Genomic DNA, 20730 nt, shown 5'->3' with positions numbered 1-20730 from the left:
CTACTGCCCTTAGAGAGGAAGCTATTCGATTTTAAGAAGAGTGACCACATTGTTCAGCACAAATGCCTCTTATAGCTGGTAACTGCAATGTAACATAGTATTTATACAAAGGGCAGGAGCCAACTATTCTTGCAAACTAATGAGGAGAGAGCAAAAGTGGTATTGTTATTATTATTATTATCAAATAATTTTCCATTCCTGATACTGCTACCAGAGACAGTGAACTTCCTCTCACAGCAGATAGTCAAGCAAGCTGAGCAAAACTTGGTGGTTTCTTTTTACCAGCATTCACACAATTTGTTTCAGTCCACATGCCCTGGAATCTCTGGTTTACCCAGAAATATCTGGTAGAAAAGCTGTGCCTAAAAATAAGCCAGCAGAAGAACTAAGCACAGCAATAAAGAGACTTTGTTGATATGTGTAACATCTTTAGAAAATTGCACAACATCTAGTGATAAACACTATTCCAAGCTTTAACTATTCTGGCATTAGTCATGTTGTGCACTGCCTCTCCTGTTGTTGCTCGTATTTCTATAGCACTAAGGAGATTTGTGGACCCATTCTGTTTATCCACCAGCACTCTCTTGAATAGTACCAGATTTTGTGGTCTTGCAAATCAGCTACTTGTTGGAGGAGAATTCGGCGATATAGACAGAGATTTTCTCAGTGTGGGAGTCCTCAGGCTTTCTGGATCAGAGGCCGTTAATAATCATTCACATTCATCTCAGACATCAGGTAAATTAAGCAGTCGTCTTTTAACTGAAAGCACTGTAAAGGCAACATTCTTCTATAAACCAGATTTGTGGACTGATGATGATCCACTGCACTCACAGGCTGAGAAACAACTAGTTAGACGGTATTTCAGAAAAGCTCTAGGGGCCAAAGTTTTTGAAATGAATCAGAAAGCACTAAAGAAATACCTACACTCTGCATCACTGTCTTAGGGTTTGGCTGCAAAAAGCTTTGTAGGCTGACACAAGCTCACTCTGCCCACACTCCAGGCAAACTCAGACTTTTTCCGTCCCAGCGAAAACCAAGCAGACTTTGTTCTAGAGGCCATGCGGCTGTATTAGTGTTGCATGGATCCCAGCTAGCTTCTTCTGCCTCTCTCAGCAGGACTTCTTTGCCCAGGCTCTGCATCCTTCTCACCACAACTTCCAGTCTGGAAGTCTGTTGTATCCAGCTGCCTCACTGTACAAGCTGACTAAGTGGTATGTCTGTAAAGTATCACATAGCTGTTGAACCATAGAGTAACCTTTCTGGGATACTCTGTGTGCAGGAGAGATGGGCAAAAAATACTCAATGTCCTTGTCTGAGACCCCTCTTGAAAAATATTACTGTACGATTCTCCGGAAACAATACTGTTTCTAGAATTCATTCTAGTTAGAGAGAAACAGGTCAAAATCTTCTGAATCTGGAAGTAAATTCTCCAGGAAAACAGGCAACCTAGAATTTTCCCTAGCAGTTCTTCAAGGAACTAAATTACGCTCTTCCTAAGAAAAACAACTGGTAAAGCCACAAGTGCCAGTTCCAGCCAAGGACTATGCCAGACTGCAGTTACTGCATGCTCTTAATGAATGATGTCAATGCTATTTTAATTTGGTCTGATAAACTGCTTTATCAATTTTAATGAATATATGTAATATAAGAATGTATCTTATATAAATATAAAGATATACTGACTTCACAGGTGGTGACGTTAGTGTGTGAGAGAGAAACACGCTCTAGCAGTCAGAGAATAGGAGTACATACGCCTAATCTCAAAGGTGTCAAAACGTTCCTCAGTCTCTGTGCCTTACATCAGTGTTGTAGTGACTAATTAGAGCAAGAAAGTGTTTCTCTTTAAGTGCATATGGAGGAGGGCAACAACAGTGCATCCAGAAGGCTCACTGTTTGGGGGTAAGTTCACAAAGGACTTTCTTGTCATGCATGCCGACTTTTTGTTTCACTGCTGAGAAACACAAGGGTCACCAAGGGGTTGGGAAGGGAAGTTCTTTAGATGATTCTGTGTGCTAACATCCAATAGTATGTGAGTGGATACATTCAATGTGGAAGCAGATCTCATCTGCCCCTCTGTGATAATTTTCACTGATAATCGAGCCAATGGAACAAGGAGTACATTTATCAAGTCTGCAGAAATAGGGCATTGAATTTATATTGAATGGAGCTGAATTTTTTAAAAAGGACAGATTAGCATTTGACCTGATCTTGAAAAACTGGATAAATGGACTGAAAAAACTAGAGGGAAATTCATTAGGGATAAGTTCAAGATACTGTATGTACAAAAGATTACTGCTTTGGAATTACTACAGCAGTAATGGGCTGTGCAAATACAGGATGAGAAACAACTGGCTGGATAGCAGTCCTTTAGGAGAAAGTGTGCAGGCCAAGCAGAATAGGAACGATGCCAGGCAGACAAGAAAAGTACAAGTACCCTAGTGGTATATATAAATAGGAGTCTAGCTTGCAAGGCGCAAGCAGCAGTTCTGTACTCAGCTCACCATCGGTACGCTGTGCAAATTTGAGCATCACTGTTCAAGCAAGATGTGGGCAATTGGAGGGAGCCCAAGCTTGGGATAGTCACGTTAAAAAAAGTATGAGGATGAGAGTCTTCAAAGACATAAAAGGCCATTAGAAAGAAGAGAGTAATCTGCCCTCCTTATCCACTGCAGTGAGCATAAGAAGTCGTGAGCTGAAAATACATGAAGAAAGATTCATATTAGACATTGAGAAAACTTTCTGAGAGTTAAGACAGTGACGCGCCAGACTGGACTGCTGGGATTTAGTGCAGGATCTTTGTCATTGGAGGTCTTTAAGAAGCAATTAGACAAATATCTCTCAGGAAGATAGAGTTGATCTTGCTGTGGCGTAAGGCTACAGCAAGGCTTGATGACCTCCAAAGGACCTTCCAGGACTATTTTCCTGGGATCTGTGTTTTTAGAATTACCATCTGGATGAAAAGGGCTCACAGTCTCTTAAATGAGAGCAGGGATTCTCCCTTGAAGGGCCCAAAGGCCGGTGCCTGGCAGCACAGCTTATCCGTGGTAAAAGCTTCAGGATAAGGGCTGGTGCCTGCAGACTTCTGTGAGTTAAATAGAAGTACCTGGAGGAATTAAGACACCGTGTTTCCAGGGAGGCTTGCAGGTTTCCTACTCCTCCTACTGCCCATTCCTGGTCTTCAGCCATCGCCCTTGTACTGCAAATGCAACAGCAGATATGACAAAGAAGCAATTATCCTAGCAAAATCAGTTATTACAGGCGATTCATATGGTAATGATGGTGGTGAGGATGATGATGATACTGCTCAACTGTAGTAAGGATGATAATAACCAGTGTTTTAGGGGACGGATTACAGGTTTAATCATAATGAATAGTCTATCACAGATAATGAATTTTATGGAGAAATAGAGTCCCTAGGAAAATGTCTTATTCTGAATGCCTGAAAATTACGTTGATTTAAGTGGCAGGCTACCATATTTGCACTATTCATTTAGAAGGGAAATGTAGCCCTTTTGGTTAGATACTCTTTGCTATCTTAAAAAAAATGGGTGTTAATGTCATGATCATGGTCATGGTAAGGAGAGACATTTCAGAGCCCTGCATGTCTATTGGTCTACTTTTTATAGGCTCTAACATTTTCCTCTTTAGTCCTATTCATTTCATTTTGTTTTATTTCTGGAATAGAAAGTAAAACTATCCCTATACTAAAAAGAAACTAAGTTTTGTGAGTATCTTGTGAAATTCATGAGCCACAGAAAGTCTAATTCTGGAGAATGCTTAAACTCCTGTGATTGCAGTGCGACTTAAACACAAGCATAAATGAGAGGGATGCTCTCTCAAACAAAGGAATAAATAGATATGGCCTGGAACCATATATTATCACCAGAATTGTTGTTAAGTGTATTCACTGTCTGGAACATGTCCTTTTCTTAAAAAGGGTTGGAAGCTTAATTTATTTGTCATAGGGAGAGGCTAGGGAACTAAAGAAGAAAGAGAAGGAGGTTAAAAGACAGAATAGGGAAGTTACCCATGTTTTAAAAATGGATAGAGACATTTCAGACCCAAGAAAATATTACTTTGCCCCCAAAAGAAGTAGATCTGGGCTACCAGTATATCTTCTTTCCCATTCATCTAAGTTTTTCTTTTCTTATGTGAATGCTGAATTCACTGTAAGATCATTCCTAATATTTTTAGAGCTCTTATGCTATCGTTGATTTCAAACAATGCTCTGCTTTACTTCACAAAGTGCCTTCCAAACTTGAACAGACTGCAGAAATGCTGAAATCAATACATGACTCTTGAAGGATAGATCTTTTGTAACACAAAAGAGAGAATGACTAATAGATTACTGAGGCCTTAACAGAACCTCGACAGATCTCCATATGGTGCATTGCAATTAAGAGTAGAGGATGGATTTATAATTTTTGGAGCGGAGAAAAAAAAAAAAAGAAAAGAAAGAGTTTTGGACAAGAAAATGAGTGAGGTGGAGACAGAAGTGATGTGTGGCCATACACAAAATAGAAACCCTTTTTTCTGAGCCTTTCATCTCCGGGTCACTGGTTCCAATCGAGCCCAGGTCGATAGTGAACAAAAATCATTTTAATCTGATGGCTGTTTGCTGACCTATGTGAAATGAACTGGTTGTGTCAGTCCACTTCCCAGCTGACAGCTCTCCCCATCATCAAGACCATTGCTACAAGTGGCAATAATTGGTACTTTTTTGAGGCAAGCTCAGCTAAAAGGCTGAGGAATGGAAAAGGCAGTAGAGCTGAACCACCTCACTTGTCTTGTTAAGCTGCTCCCTCCAGGTGAGTGCTGGGGGGCACTAGAGGAAGCTTGCACTGCTCTTGCCCAACACTACATCTGCTCTTTAAATAAACAAAAGATTTAGGATCAAGAGGGAGTCCTCTGAAGTGATAAAGGCTTCTCATGAACACAGATCTGTTAGGGAGGATGTGGGGTAGTAAAGCCTCAGATCTGCGGGCCCGCAGTATATTGCAGGTGAATACAGTTGTTTATTGGCAACCCCATGAAAGGGTTTCTGTGCAAGCACAGGACTTTGAAAGGACCAGCCTAAAAGGACCAAGTCCAGTGGTCCCCAGGAATTGGGAACTTACAGTTTTACTTGCAAAACAGAAGCAAGAAGGCCCAAGTCCAGCTTCCACGAATGTCAGTGAAGGGTTCTTGTGCTCATTCACATACAGGCACATCAAAAGGAGTTTAATAACCTTTTCAGAGAATTTCAGTTTTTAATGGAACAGGCCTTTGTGAGGAGAGAACGGCCAATCTACATGAGAAAGTGAGCTGAGTCTAAGATGTTGAAATAATAGAGGAGGAAATAAAAGATGAACTTTGAGAGGTTAATAAAAGCTGATGCCCTATAGAGGACAGCTTTAATCATGAATTTTATCAGTGTTTGCCTGAGCAGCCAATACCTGCCCTGTTGTGAGGAGGTAACATATTATGAGGAGGATGATATTATGAGAAGGACTTTCAATCATGCTTTAAGCAGTTGGCCCCTCAGATGGCCCTAAAAACAGTGACATGGCCGTGGGAAATCAAAGTCGCCCTTCCACCTGCTCCAGGAGGCTCTGGCTTACCGGGAGCACCAACAGGTGCTCCGAATCCTGCCTGGATGGTGCAGACCAGTGTCATCCCACCCTCCCCATCCCTTGCCCTCCAGTGGCTCACACATTAGAGGTGAGAGTGTCATCCCACCCTCCCCACAGCTCTAACCCAGGGCACAGGCTCTGTGACTGGCCAAAGCACAGCTACCCCGGTGCCAGCACAGTCCTGAAAGGGGCAGCATTGCTGCTTCTGCAATGCTCTGCTCCCCAGCAGATTTGAAAGGAGCTTCTTGCCCTTACGTTATCTCCTGTTTCCTATTTCTCTGCTACAGTGTCGGTAGAGCCTACGTGTAGGAAAAAGGCTTCTCTTCTAAAGCCTCTCTTTATCGCTCTTCTAAAAGGTAAATCTGTGCTTGTCCTGCCGCTGCAGACAACAGGGCAAGTGTCACCAGTGGGTGAAGGGAATGAGACTGGTGGCAAAGCTGTGAAATGAGGCCTCACAAAGTGGGAAGTCTATCTTGCAAGGATCCATTTCCCCTTTCAGGGATACACACAGAAATATAAGATAGTGAGGTCCCACCGGGCACTCTCCAGATGGAAGGTTCTGTGCTGCAAGTGGAATTCCTGACACTTGCATGCACTGTTCCTGACGTTGCACTTCACAAACAGATGTTGTGATATCTCAGGAGCTATTGGGCAGAGGCGTGTGGGACAGGGACACAGAAGAAAAGAAGCCTGAAAAGATTAGGAGGAACCTAGGTTTTACAAGCTGCATTTTGCAACTAAGTTTTTGCCAGATGGGCTCCTCCTTTACATAGACTCAAACCCCTTTCTGATACACATATCATCCCTGTCTGATACACAAGCATCCCTATCATTTGGCAGAGTGGGTGCTAGGGAAAGCAGCACCTCAATTCTCAAAGTAGAGGCAAGAAAAAGACAAGATTCTGTCTCACATGGTGCATTTCTGAACTCCGGCCATCATCAGACAGACCACAGCCAGAGAGAATCTGTGTGAAAGGGTGACAGAGGTTCTCACTGGGAAATGCACTCTCTATGCCATATCTCTAGAGCTGGAGGGGAAATAACTTATGTGTCTGCATGGAAGAAATCGCTTTTCAGTTTTCACTGGTAATCTGCCATGTTGATGTCAAGAAAAGAAAAAGCATGGATACTTTTAGCAGCTTGAGTCTGGATAATAATGACTGCTAGTGAAATTCTCTGTGCACACCGAATTCCTTTGTAGCTCGGTGTCTGAAGAGTGTGTGAATGCTTGGGGTATATTCAGATCTCCCAAACTGACAGGAGAGCTGTCACCTTCCCGTTAACTGAAATCTTTAGGAATGGATTGGAAACAGGTAATATTTTAACAGGCACCGGTGTCACCTTGGCCTAAGTTAGTCAGTAGCAGGGAGAATGAAAAGCGCTTACAGGACTACAGACAAGAGATGGGTGTTATGACAACTAAACTAGCCGGGCTTTGGCTGGAGTCTCTACTTCCTGGGACGCTTTCTCTATTTAATCTAAGTTAAGCTTCTGCTCAGGGAAATATGGATTGGCAAAGTGAGCTCAGATCTTTGCCAGCAGGGTAAGTGCAAGCTGAATTTTGCTGCAATGGATAAAGAGCTGGGGAGAGTGTCCTGCCATACGCAAAGAAGAGAGAGGGCAGAGCTGGGATGGAGAGCCTGTGGAATGAGCCCATTTGCACAGTATGCTATGGGATAAAAGATCTGTGATTCACAGAAGGGTAAGAAATTCTGTTAAGAGGAATCTCATTCATATAATATCAGATGGCAAGCTAAAACATCCATGAATCCTCCTGTCTTAGAACACAAACCAGAACAAAAAGTTCAAGAGCAAGTGGAAACATCATCCAGCGGTGAATTGTACCCGTGAGATTTCAGGCCTTCCTCTAAAGAATTTGGTCTTTTCAGAGATTAGATCAATACTAAAATAAATAAGCCACAAACAGAAGAACCCTGTTTCAGTCAGGAAGAGAGAAATTTCCACAGTGGCTCAGACCTCTGGTCCAGTTAATTCAGTGCCTTAGTGGAGGCACTAGTGGAGTGCCACCGTGTGCTTGTTCAGAAGCTGTTAAGCCCCTGTAATGGACAGTTCTGTGGTGGTATACCTGTTTTAAACTGCTTCTATCTAAATACTGCAATCTTGTGACCTCTTCAGAATTTGGGTGAGCCACAATGAATATTCTTAACTTGTAAGTTACAGGGTTTAGGGATTGGTTTTCTGCAATAATTAGGAATTACGTGACACCACCTAGTTCATTAAAACAAAATGAAAGACAGAGTCAAGCCCAGGACTGCAAAGGTAAACAGTGCATGAATTCACTGCCTCCATGTTTAAAGCCTTCAAAGCCTTTCACTTAAAATCCTTTTCCGCTCTGGATCTCAGCATGAGTCTGGCTGCAGGGAGGTTTTGTGTGGTGGCCTGTCAGCTTCCATCTCCAACACAGTGAAATTCAACTAATTGTAAGTGCACATTGCTCCAGGCATACACCACACACTGCTACTCAGGCCATGCACATGCACCGTGACCCCATCCACCTACTGTAAAATATGGGGTTCTCTCCCCCCACGCTTTTCTTTTTTGTTACTTACAATCACTGAAAGGATGACAGGCCAGAGCAAGGAGCAGAGGTTCCCATTGCATTTTTGCAAAAGGTGCACAGGGATTTAGTCCCACAACTGTATGTGTGCCAAGAATTGCAGCAATCATTGGATTGTGCCTCTATTAATGAAAAAGGGTTGGCCAGAGAGCACAGTGTGAGGCTGCATTTGCCTTCTGACTTTGATCTTACCTGCTGAAGCTGACCTCACTAGCATGTCAGGCTCTCTGTACTGCAGCTGAGGATCAGAAGCGTCATGAGAAAGAGGAAAAGAAAAATGGGAAATAGCTCCCAGTTAAAGACTCTCTGTGATCCAGAATAGCCTCTGTTAGCACTGATCCTCAGTTGCTTGTGAAGTTCTGAAAGGTCAGTAGCCACACAAGCCTAATTTGCTCATTATGCAAAATTGTTTGGTTCCTGAGCTTTCATGAGAACAGCATAGTCACTGGCAAACTGTCCCCAGCAGTTTTTTTTTCAGCATATACTCATCCTTCAGTGTTTGCAATCTGCGATTCACAGAAGTCATATGATTTTGTTTCTTCTTTCCAGACTGAGTAGGCCAAGCTATGCTTCCATCAGAGTAAGTTTTGTTTCGTCAGTCCTTAATCTAGTATCTTTTTTAACTTAATTTTGGCTATCGACTTGATCATCACAGCTTGTAAGTGTGCACCTGACTGCCATACTGCTTGTATGAAGGCCATCATCTTCAACCGGCCCCTATTTTGGGGGGATAATGCAGGAGTGTGTTTTACTTTCCTCCTCCATAAATTTCCTAACTCCCCAGTAAAAAAAAATGAGATAGTTAGTTGCATCATTTTTGCAACTGCCAGCTGATCAGCAAACTATTATGCTTGCAAATTGTATGTTTCATCCTTCTATGCTCATGTTTTTTGCAGTCTTCACGCACTCTCTGAGGTAAGCAGGCATCTGTTTCACCGTGGCTATCATCCTTCGCAAGGGCCTCAAAACTCTTGGGGTACGTTAAGCATGGCTCTGAGCACACCAAAGAGGTTAATCCCCCTGCAGGCACTTAAGCAAAGCATAGGTGTCTCTGAAGTTCAGAGGAGCTTAGCCTTGAGGCAAGTGACTGTCGTGCAACTCCAGTGGCAATGGGGGAAGTTCAGGTGCCCAGCGAACTGTGCGGTCCAAAACTCAGAAACCAAAGGAGGCTTGGTGCCTCCCCGGCAGTGGGGAACTGGGTTTCAGAATTACTCTCTTTGTGCCTCAGTCTTCCTTAACTCCTGTTTAAGGTGCTGAAAGAGGTCATTTCAATGCCAGCCTATGTTTTTACTGTGTATTAATACAAGACCAAGCATAGCATAATGTGAGCCTGATCTTTGACTGGAGACTCTAGATGCTACTGTCAAATGAGTAATGTAAATAAGATCAATATTTGGTTAGTTCCTGGCACACCTTTTAGGCTAATCCTCATAAAGTGAAGTTCAACTCAGAATAACCTTTCTGATACGGCTAGCTTGGTTTTCAGCACTATTCTGCAGAAGTGTTTCTTGTCCTTCAGATCACCTGCTAACTCTCCTCTCATGTTCAGTCGACCTGTGACACTCTATAATTCAATGCTGCTTCAGTGACAATAACATTTAAATTCAAGCACACAAGATCAACAATTTAAATAAATAGTTCTGGCTGCTCTCAAAGAACTCATAATCCAAACAGCTTTCACTGCCACTCACCACTGAACCTCACCACTTATGCTCACCTAATTATGCAACACTTTTCTTCCCAAGTCATTGCACCTGATGTGCTGATTATACCATACTTGGAGTGCTGCGTGCTCTCTGAAGGACTGTTTGAGGTCTCTATGAGGCTGCCACTTGGTTCCCAATAGTAGTGATCCCGTAGTTATTTTCTGCTCCATCTTGGAGGCAAAAATTGAAGTGCTAACATTCAGGGACGCAGCCGCAATGCCTTAAGAAGTAGAAGTGTGACAGTTTCCTTTTTGGAGATAGGATATTGGAGCAAAGTGATTTGCCCAAAATTTCATTCTTGTTTCTGGGCAGGGCAAGGATCATGATCCAGGAGTGTCAGACCCCTGTCCTGACAGTTAGAGCACCCTTCTCTGAAAATAAACAGCAGGCGGGAGAGCCCTGAGGCGATACCAGCTGCTGTTAGCTGCCTTAGGAATTCATTTGTTAGAGTCAGAACAGTTCCCAAAAATATTTGAAGAGAAAAATTCAGTTTCATTCAATAAGAAATTTTCTGAGAGGAGTGAGTAGGGAGATGGTGTGTGATGCATTACGTATATCCTCTCTCCCTAACTGAATTACTCTCATCAGTTTTGCTGCTTCAGTACTTTATTTCTAGGTACTTTATAAAAAGAGAGATCATGCCAAAGACTAGACTCGAGGGGACGCTTTCTGGGGCCTTTTGATATTGATTCAGAGTACACTGGGCTTTGCTAATACAGCACAGATTACTTTTGCACATACGTCCGGAATAAACCGACATGGCAGTGAGTTCTTATTTTGAGGACCGAAGTGATAAGGACCTAAGACTTTCTATTGATCTTCAGCAAGAAATGAATTTCATCCACAAGGCTTCACAAGGTAAAAGGTGACACCATAGCAAACTGAAGACACAAGTAAAGATATCTCTAGCTCTTCTCACTTGGCCGTAAATGTTTTACCCATTTGAACTCCCATTTCCTAGAAAAGATTACAATTAGGAAGGAACAGATTAGATAGAATTGAGCGGCTCAGCTGATCCTGACAAGCATTCTGAAAATAGCTATTCAAGAAAGTTAGAGCTCCTTCCTTTAATGGAGACTGTAGGTCTAGCATATGAGGTGGGTTGTCTTGGAGCACCTCACCCACCTTGTGGGCAGAGAGTCAGCCCCTAACACCCAGTCACAGCAGGAAACGTAGGGGGCACAGCCTGAAGGAATGAAGGAAATAAATAGCATGTCCTTGCATGTCCTTCCTTGTTCAAGGACTTGAGAAGGGCCAGACCTGCTCTTCTCATGGATTTCTCAGAGTCCTGTTTCCTGTCTCCTGCCTTCACCGTGATTTCTGCAGAAGGTCACTAAGTTTTACCTGCCAGTAAATTCTGCCATGGCAGCTGCTTCTTCCAGCTGGGCCAGTGCTAGGGAGCAAAGGATTCCCCACATTTCTAGTTCCCAGAGCACCTACCTATATGAGGGCCTATATTTTTCCTTGAGCATTCTGGATATCAAGACAAAGCATTTTCTCTCAGCAGGGCTATTCCTCCTGCTTATTCTCCCCTAGAGTTACCCTAAGGTTTCTCTGAAAAGCTAGAAATCTCTAGAGCGGGTGCTAGTATGGTTGGGTTTTGCCGTAAGTAGTACTACTTACTACAGTAAGTAGTAGTCATTAGTACTCAAATACTAAATTCTCCTCCTCTAACTGTTGCATCTTTCTCATGTAGCTTAAGGACATTATTCATCTCTTTACTTTGTTTCCTGCCAAGCTTGTTCCAAGATAACTGTATATAGTACATAACTCACAATTATTCTATCACCATTCTATTTCTAATCTTAATAAGCAGCAATGACGGAGGTGTAGAGATTATTTCTGAAGAGTTACTGACAAGTCAGGAGGAGCTGTTGGTTTGAGGTGCAGCAGAAGGTCGTTAACCCCCAGCTAGTCATAATCCTCAGGAAATGTCCACCCTGCAGTCGTTACTGCTCTTAGCATGGAAAGTATTATATAAGAGGAAAGTATTATTATGAGGGGAGAAGGGGATTTAAAAAAGCCAAAGATGTTTTTCTGAGGGTAAATGCCCTCAGAATTTGATTTGGTTTGATGTGAATTTCCTTTTCCTAGCAATATTGAACTTCAGCAGAATGAACACTGGGTTGCTTTAAAGCATTGCTTCCCTCATTTGCAACTCAGTCTGTACAGGCTTACTTTTTTTTGTTTTTTTTTTTTTTGTTTCTCTGAATACTGTTTATTTAAGTAATTGTTGGCTCTTTTCCTGTCCTTTGTTGACCCCAGGAAACAACTTTTTTAATGTGTTTCCATTCTGGGATTTCTATTATCTACTGACTTGAGCTGGGTGTACTTCCGTGAAAAGACCCAAAAGAGGAGAGAGAGCTGAAGCTACTTGTGAACTAAAGTCAACTTATCTTCCAGTCTGAGTCCCAGAAAAACCATCACTTGAAGTAAAGCACTTAGAAGGCAGTTAAAAAGTGTGCTTCCTAGGAACAAACCAGGATGCAGTGTTATTACCTTTACGAAGTTAAAGGAGCTGATTTTACAATTTGGTGGAAAGAAGTCACGCTGTTCATTAGTCACATTTATTTGACGAAAAAGTGGGGGAGGGTGAAAGGGGGAAAGGAAGTTGGGAAAGCAAAACAGAGCAGAAGGGAAAAAATCTTTATTATGAGGTGCTGGGCAGGATGAAGGAACAAAAGGAAGGCTTTCTGCCTGTCTCCCGATATTTTCCAACTCAGCAAAAAATCCATTGTGTAGCTTAAGGGGAAAAAAAAGTTAAAGTTGAAAGCTTAGTGTGTGAAAGCAACTGCTCAACCATTGTGTAATATGGGCTAATGTAATGTCACTGTTTCCCCATGATGTAAGTTGCAATTTTTGTTCCAGTTGCTGTGGTCAATGTTATCACTTTCACTTTTCAAAAGGGGGCAAAGGGATGCATGGAGATGGTATTTCTCTTTACCCCCACCACCCCTTCCACACCCTGAAACAAATACTTCTGTTAGGAAATATCAGTGCTGACCAGATGTCACTGACTTTTTTTTTTTTTCGCATGTGTCCCTTAACAGCTGGCAAGAATATCAGCTCAAATTGTTCACCACAAGCACACTCTTTCTGTTTGCCTCCAGATAAAGGGATTTCAAATCCTGGTTGTCAGAGAGGGATGCTGAAAACTGTGGAATGGATTTCTTTGGGCAAAGGGAATACTTCTTGAAGATCCTTAAACCAATCAGCGATGGTTATGACCAGCATGCAAAACCAAACAGATCCCTTACGGGTGGCACTTCTCATTCTCAGAAAGTATTTTAGCTAAGGATGTTTTCTTGGAACCACTGGGAAGCAGCTTGTTCATATCAATCAGCAAATCTAAACGTAGAGATACTTTTCATTTTGGTCAAGTCAGCTGAAAAAAAAAAATTAGATGTGGTTACAGACGGGAAACAGCGTGGGCAGATGATAAGAGATTGCTGTGCGTGGATGCTCTAGAAGCTCTTTGGAACAGAGCCGCGTGTCTGCACTACTTCGGGTTCCGATCGTGGCACATCGCGCGAACAAATCGAGGGCAGGACTGCGCCAGGCTTTCCGCAGGATGGCGGCACACACAGCCCTGGAAGCGACCCTGGCAGGACAGTGAGCAGCACTGCTCGACCTGGAACCACGCAGCAGTGGGTACGTCTGTGCACAGCACACAACAGGCTGGTTTCTCCTTATAAGCCACAGCCAACAGCCCTTGTCACCAGTGTCAGTGAGGACCATTACATTCTGTGCAGGTGTAACTTTCTGTTATAGCTGTGCTTTTCCCCGCTCCAGCTCCATTTCAATAGGAAGTGTGTTTTCCTTATATGAGCAATCAAAAAGCCTTCAGGAGCCTGATGCATGATGACTGTTAACATCATCTTCAGATGAATGAAAAACAGAGATCAGTTAAAGATAACATAGAGTTTCTGAAAACTTCTAGGCAGTGGGGAAGCAAATCTCAATTCTTCAGTTTAGTTCTATCTCTAAACTAGGGAGAACCAGTGGTTCACTTAATACTGCGCCATGTCTTCTATGATGGCCCATAATGGTTACTTTACAAAAGAGATGCAAACACTTTGTAATGAACAGTAAGAACATCCAGCTAGCCTTGGGAGAGGACATAGCACCTGGCATTTCCCAGGTAGTTAATGGTTACATTATGCTTCAGCATATGAGGGCTTGTATTCTGTTACGTATCCTCTCAAAAGTAGCTGTGGGGATCTTCATTATTGATATGAACAGTGATCCTTTTCTAAAGCTTGCTAAGCTCTTGAAAGGACATCAAAGATGTTCAGAGACAGTAAATTCCACAGGTGAACTACATGTTGTACCTTCCTCTTGAAAAACATCGCTTTCTCGTTTTGTTGTATGTCCCCTTATTTTGGCCTTTTCCAGCAAACAAGTAGCTGAGCCCTATTCCTTGTTCCATATATTATCATGTTCCATCTTTACTTATCCTTTAAAAAGGAAAGCCTAGTATTTTCTCGTACTGTGGAAGCTTTTCCATATGTCTAGTCATATCCACTGTTATCTCTGCAGAAAATCAAACGGGGCTCTAGACTCTTGGAAAGACAGTCTTGGGTGACCTAGAGTAAGTAAACACTTCGGTAGGAAACTCTAGCTCCATCAAAGTCCCACTATTGCCATGACTTCAGTGTGGCCAGGATATCTGCTTCTTTGCCTCCATCCTTGCAGCTGAAAAATAGGGAGTTATGATATTAGCCATTGCCTCTGATGTGGTTTTATAGCCATATGAAAATTCAATTGTTATATGGAAACTAATGATAATTATTAGTATATTTTCCATATTGTTTTCTATCATACTATTTTGTGTGCTTCTCTGATTGCCCCAAGGCACAGAGCAGATGTTTTCACTGAGCTGTCCTCAGTGACTTTTAAATTACTTCATCATTGAAAAATGGCAGCAGTGCCAGCCTTTTGTTGTAACATTTGATCTTGTCATCCTCCATACACTTATAAAAAGACAACCTCAGGGTCAAATATACATGACATGGAACCACCATCTCAGGGTACTTCATGTAAACAGCAAGAGAGGTGGAGAGGTAAAGACAGAAAGAGTGAGAGAAAGAAACAGAAAGAGCAAGAGAGAGCAACACAGGCTGACAGGCTGACAGACAGATAGAAACTTATTTGTGCAAGTCACATGCGTCACAGTTTGGATTTTCCTCAAATACTGATGGCCTTAAACTCAAATATTAATTTAAACTGATTCTTGAATCAGTTTCATCTTAGGAATAACGGGAAGTTCTTTATTAAAAAAAGGGAAAAACATTCCTCGAATGTCTGATGGTGGGATGTTACTGAAAACTTTTGATTCCCCCAACAGAAAACCTATTTTAAAAAAAAAAAGACGAGTCATTAATCAGTAACAGCTGCTCCCAGCACCTGTTATTTATTCCCTATCATTAACACTTCCTTTAGTAATTCTAACAGAAATGGGTATCTTTCCTTTCTGAATACATGGAGCGCCTTGGAACGTCCCTGACGTTTGGTGGCTACGTTTGATCTACAAGGTGCTTTTGCAGATTACCCCAGCATGGTACTGGAGCTTTTCTTTCTCACCTGTGGATCCTTCCTCTATTCTAAATGCAGGTTTAAAAAGCCCAGAACACCTCATATCTTTTACTGAATATTTGTGGGACATCTGTTTTTCAATGTGCCTTGGTAAATTGGTCATAGGGGCACAGGCACACGCTGAGTATGGCGAAATCAGTGACCATTTAGTCCTAGGCCGTGCAGCCTGTCAGATTTAGAGAAGATAGCCCAGCAGAGCTGGGCACTCACGGGAGATTTTTGAGATCCACCTTCTTTCCCTAGCTCTGCCCCAACTTTTCTGTGGTCCTTCTGCATGTTATTTAGCTCCAGGTTCTTAAAGTATATAGGTGCCAAAACATTCACAACCACCACCACCACCACCCCTGGTGTGTAATTCTCACTGGGCAAATAGAAATTCGAAGGACTTGCAGGCTGGCTCTTAAAAGTTAATGTCTTCTGCTGCAGCCCCGTTGGTCGAGCTTACCCTTGCATGGCCCCAGCTGCAGAGAACAGCAGGCATCAGCCCCCATCTGCCTCTTCCTCCTTCCCTTCCCAGAGCAGGAGGTTCCCAAGGCTCTTCTAAGGTAAGAGAAGAAGCCAAGGCAGATTACAGAGCAACAAGCCCTCATGTGCAGCACATGTCCCTTGCGTCTTATACCTGCAGGCCTCGTGCGCTAAAGCTTGGGGCAGGGAAATCCTTCTTTCAGCGGTCATCCAAAATGCTCCCATGCACACACAGAAGGGAGCTCCGAAAGTCCAGCCAGTTCTGGCAATCGTATTTTAACACTCTCATGATACAAACTGATATTTTTCTCTACATGGTTAAACCAGTTTCATCAACAGTGAAAGGAACGCAAGCACATCAGTATTATTTATGTTCTTTGTTTCCTTTTTCTGTCTCTCTCTTTCTCTTTAATAAGTATCAGTCAAATCTGTTTGGCTTACTTATTTATAGTTGAAACATTCAGATTTGTAGTGGTTTCCTACCACCATTAGATAATATTTTTCATATGAAAGCCACTGTTTTCATTTATGACTGTTGAAGTTTGTGACAACATTTCTGTTAGTCTTGTGTTTTATAACATTATTTTAGGTAAATGCATGCATGTGACTGGATTTAGGAGGACAGACAGATAAAGAAAGCAGTGTAGTGTATTTATCAAAAGGAAATGTCAGCAGAACTTTATCATCTGGTAATTAGATAACACAGATGAGTCTGCTGAGTTTGTGCGCTCACAACTGCCGCTCCAGACAACGCTTCCCGAAGGCAATTAGAGGAACTTACACAACAGTATGCATTTGTCATGGGTCCTTTCTTCAAATCAATATGGAAAGAAAGAAGAGGAAGATCCAAGCTGCAACAAGCCTGATGTGTCGTTGCTGCACGGTCCCTTTCTGCGCTGAGCAGCCCGGCTCACTTCGCGTGAGCGCACCGGGCACCTGGCGTTTCCAGAGGAGACGGGAACAGCGGCGGCGGCAGCTGTGCCGAGCCACCACCGTTGCAGCACAACGGTGAATTCCTCGCTCCCTTTGATTTGAAACAAGGTAAAACCAGACCAGAGCAAGGGAGGGTACATTTTTAGGACAGGTGGCCTTTGTAAACACACATGTGTGCCTATATGGGAAATCCCATAAAGGAAAGTCTCTTAGCAAAAGGAAAATGCTCAGCCAAATTATCTTGGACGTGGAACTCAGATCCAAGTATTTAAGGCCTGATTCTTATCTGTAGACTTTTTATTTTCAGTGTCGATGAGGTATTTTGACTCTGTGCCTGTTGAAAATGTTCTGGAGAGGTTGTTAATGGTAAAGGGTTAGCCTTTTATATTAAAAGCTTATTTCTCATAATGCTTTGTGCCTTATGTAGTCAGTTGTTCTTGAGTACGCTAGGTTTTCCCTTTACATGTTACCAGTAAAATCAGTTTCTGTCATATGGCCAAATGCTGCAACTTGCTTGTGTTAAGCACAGCCTTCCTCAGGCCACTGAAGTGCTACTGAATAGGGGTCAAAAAATGGAAAAAAAAAAAAAGAAAAAAATTTAATGTTCACATTCTAAAGCAAAATCAAAAGTAAAATATACAACTTTTTAATGTACTCTTTCCCAGAATGGTTTTTTGAAAAAAATGAAAGGAAGCTTTCTGCTGGGAGCATGTCCTCCCAGCACTAAGTCTGGTCATCATTTTCTACCAGAATATGTTCTTGTCCTGCCCTTTCCCATAGAAAATACTGTCCTAACAAAGTTCAGGTTTCACTTTATGAATGAGAACATAGGACGCTCTCTTCCTCATCCTTTCTCCTGCACAGCCTTCAGCACACTGGGAAACTATCCTATGTAGATACACGTGTTAACTAACTGTTGTTAGCCCACACAACTTTAAGCGCTCAAGTCTTGCCTAGACGGCCATATATTTTTTGAATTATACCTGCATCTTTGCAGCAGGTATAACTTAACCATGCACAGCCATACTCTGGAGAACACAGTGGTATAAAATTGCTTTCACCAGCACAACTTAGATGAATAAACAAGGGAAGGGCATTTATTTTTACTGATATAAGTGACCCTTATTTCAACATAGTTGCATCCACACTGGACATTCTATTGGTATAATTTTATACCAGGACAAAAAATCATCACATTCACATATAACCCATGTGTAGAGTAGGCTTTTGTGTAAACAATGCCATGTTGATATGGTTACCCCAAACAGCTGACATGAGACTGCACTGACCCTCACAGTTACGCCCTACAGCTGACACACGACATTCCTTGCCTACGCTGGGTGGTAAGGCATTCTTGAACACAGTGCTAAGTGAGACGCTCTGGATACATCTGTGCTAGCAAATTAAACAGCTCCTGCTCTCTGGAGCCCAATCATCTGTATTGTTAAACTGCAAGAATGGTCCCTGTCATGCTTTTGCCGCATGCAATTGCAGCCTCCCAGGCGCAGACCAGGAGCCTTCCTAATGGCAGTTTGCAAGTGAGTAGCCTGTGCTGGAGGGTGAGGGAGTTTAATAGTGTGGATGTGGACTGCTCCAAGCCAGTTGGCTGCGGGGCTGGAGAGCAGTCCCAGGCATATTTAAGTTATTAGTGCAGACATGGCTTCAAAAGGTATGAGTTTGTTCAAGGAGATGAGGAAGAAAAGGAGAAAAGACCTGGGCTATTACTTCCTAAGAAAAAAAGCCAACCTGTTGTCCGAAGGCTGTGACCCCCATCCCCATCTTCCCCTTGTCTCCCTGCCCCACTCAGCGGGCAACAGGCTTTCCATGTGTGGGCCTGTCTCTACCTCTGCCTCAGTTCACGCAGCAGGATCAGTGACCATATCTTTGCAACAGAGGCCCCAGGTTGTTTTAAAAATCTATTCCACAGTGCGCATTGGGTCTTCTCAGGCCAGGGTCTTGATTTTTTTGCCTTACATAGCGAATAACAGGATGCAAAGCTGCATACCCAGGTCTTAACAGCCAGGAGAAAAAAAGTACCTCCTAAGGAAAGAAAAGCACTTGGAGGATCTTCATTCACCAGAGACCCAAGTAGATCACAGACGTCATGAGAGACTGCTACTTATTTGGGGATTTGGCCTGGAAGAAATAGTTCTCCAGGGATTTTCTTTGAAATATGCGACTTTGGATGTTAGGACATAATGCTAAAGAGGATGTGCAGTGTCTTTCAGTGGAGAATTCACGTCTGTATCATCTCTGCAGCTTTCCTTCCTCATCCCCATAGTCCCAAGCCAAGTTTAATCTGTACCTCTGCCTGCAAAACAGTATTGCTGGAAGAGTATACTTCAGACTTTGTTTGCAGGTGCTGATTTAGGAGAGGAGGCTGATGGCACTGTGGCCCTCAGGCTACTCTCCTCAGTAATACTGCCTCGTTTGGCAGCCTTTCTGGGTCACGGCCACTCAGCTACATCCCGAACCACTGGCACATCACTGCACATGCATTTTTACCACTGCAGCTGCATCCCCCCCCCCATCAGTTTGTCTCCTTGCTTGCCAGTCTAGGGTTTGCATATCCTCTCTAAAATGATGGATGTTTCAATTGTGATCGGGGTCTTTATTCCATGCGAGCTCTCCACAAAAATAGCTCGCCATCTCACGGACAAGCAATCTGACATGCAGAGATAGGAAATAGCTTTATTTGCCTCAGAGGGTATTTTAATGTTCCCCATCACCACAGTATCCTCTCACAAGCACAAATGACCTCCTCCCTGTTAGCGCAAGCAGGAGGCCCCCATTTTCCTAAGGCACTGGAAAGATTAAGTGACACGGGTCCAAGGTTGTGCAGGAAGTCTGGAGAGAGTGCTAGAAATAGAGCAGGGCCCTCCGGTGTCCCACTGCAGAGCCTTGACCACAAGACCATCCTTCCTCTCCCAAGGTTACACATGAAGTCTGTGGTAGAGCCAGGAATAGTACCCAAGTTTCCTGACGCCCAGGCCGTCCTCCCTCCCTGTGCACAAAATAAGCATAAATATCAATTTAAAGCAATTTATGTGTTGCAATTAAACCTCAGATGCACTAACTAAGCCCAAAACTTCCTATGTTTTGAAAGCTGTGACACGCGTTGCTTAAAAAGGTCCCTTTCTCAAACAAGGCAGCTAATAGTTGCCTGTAGCAAACTCTTTCCTACTATCTCAGCGAGTTAAAGTTTCTAATTTGTCCTATTCATGCCAACCCTGCAAAATATTTAGCTTATGGAAGCAGGGCCCTTGATGACACCACTTGCCATAGAGGAGCAGCTTTATGGGAAGGGGTGTAGCCTGAGGCATGCCACCACCTGGAGGAGGGCACCGAATGAGGCCAAACATGTCCAAACCATCCTTCACTGCTGCCCAGCAGTCCTCAGGGGGAAGAGCAGCCCGAGCGAGAGCAGACCTGGCTGGTACTGCCACGAGATTTTGCATCTTCCACCTGCTGGGGACATACACAGCTTCCCCAGGGGAACAGAGATGTGCTGTGTCAGGAAGGGCACGGTGCCATGTGTCCCTGCAGCTCGTTGGAGTCTTTCCATTAATTTTAATGGGCTTTGGATCAGGATCTGAATTCTCAGCTGTCCTGGCTAAATGGCTTCCTCGAGCTGGCTCTCCTCTCGTTTTAGACCGAGGAGGCCTTTTGGAGACCCTGCTGACAGGGAGGTTCCTACCACTTTTTGGCAGGGGATCGTCCCTTCCTCCCTCGAGTGTATCGGCAGCTGGTAGCCCCTCGCAGGGCCAGCATAGGCAGGAGCCAACTAACGCCTTTTGCTTCCTTTTACCTGCCATGAGCACTGCCTGTATGCCCTGCCTGT

This window comes from Struthio camelus, chromosome 3, assembly GCF_040807025.1.
Source record: "Struthio camelus isolate bStrCam1 chromosome 3, bStrCam1.hap1, whole genome shotgun sequence".
NCBI classification, from domain to species: Eukaryota; Metazoa; Chordata; class Aves; order Struthioniformes; family Struthionidae; genus Struthio; species Struthio camelus.
This window is presented reverse-complemented; position numbering follows the sequence as displayed.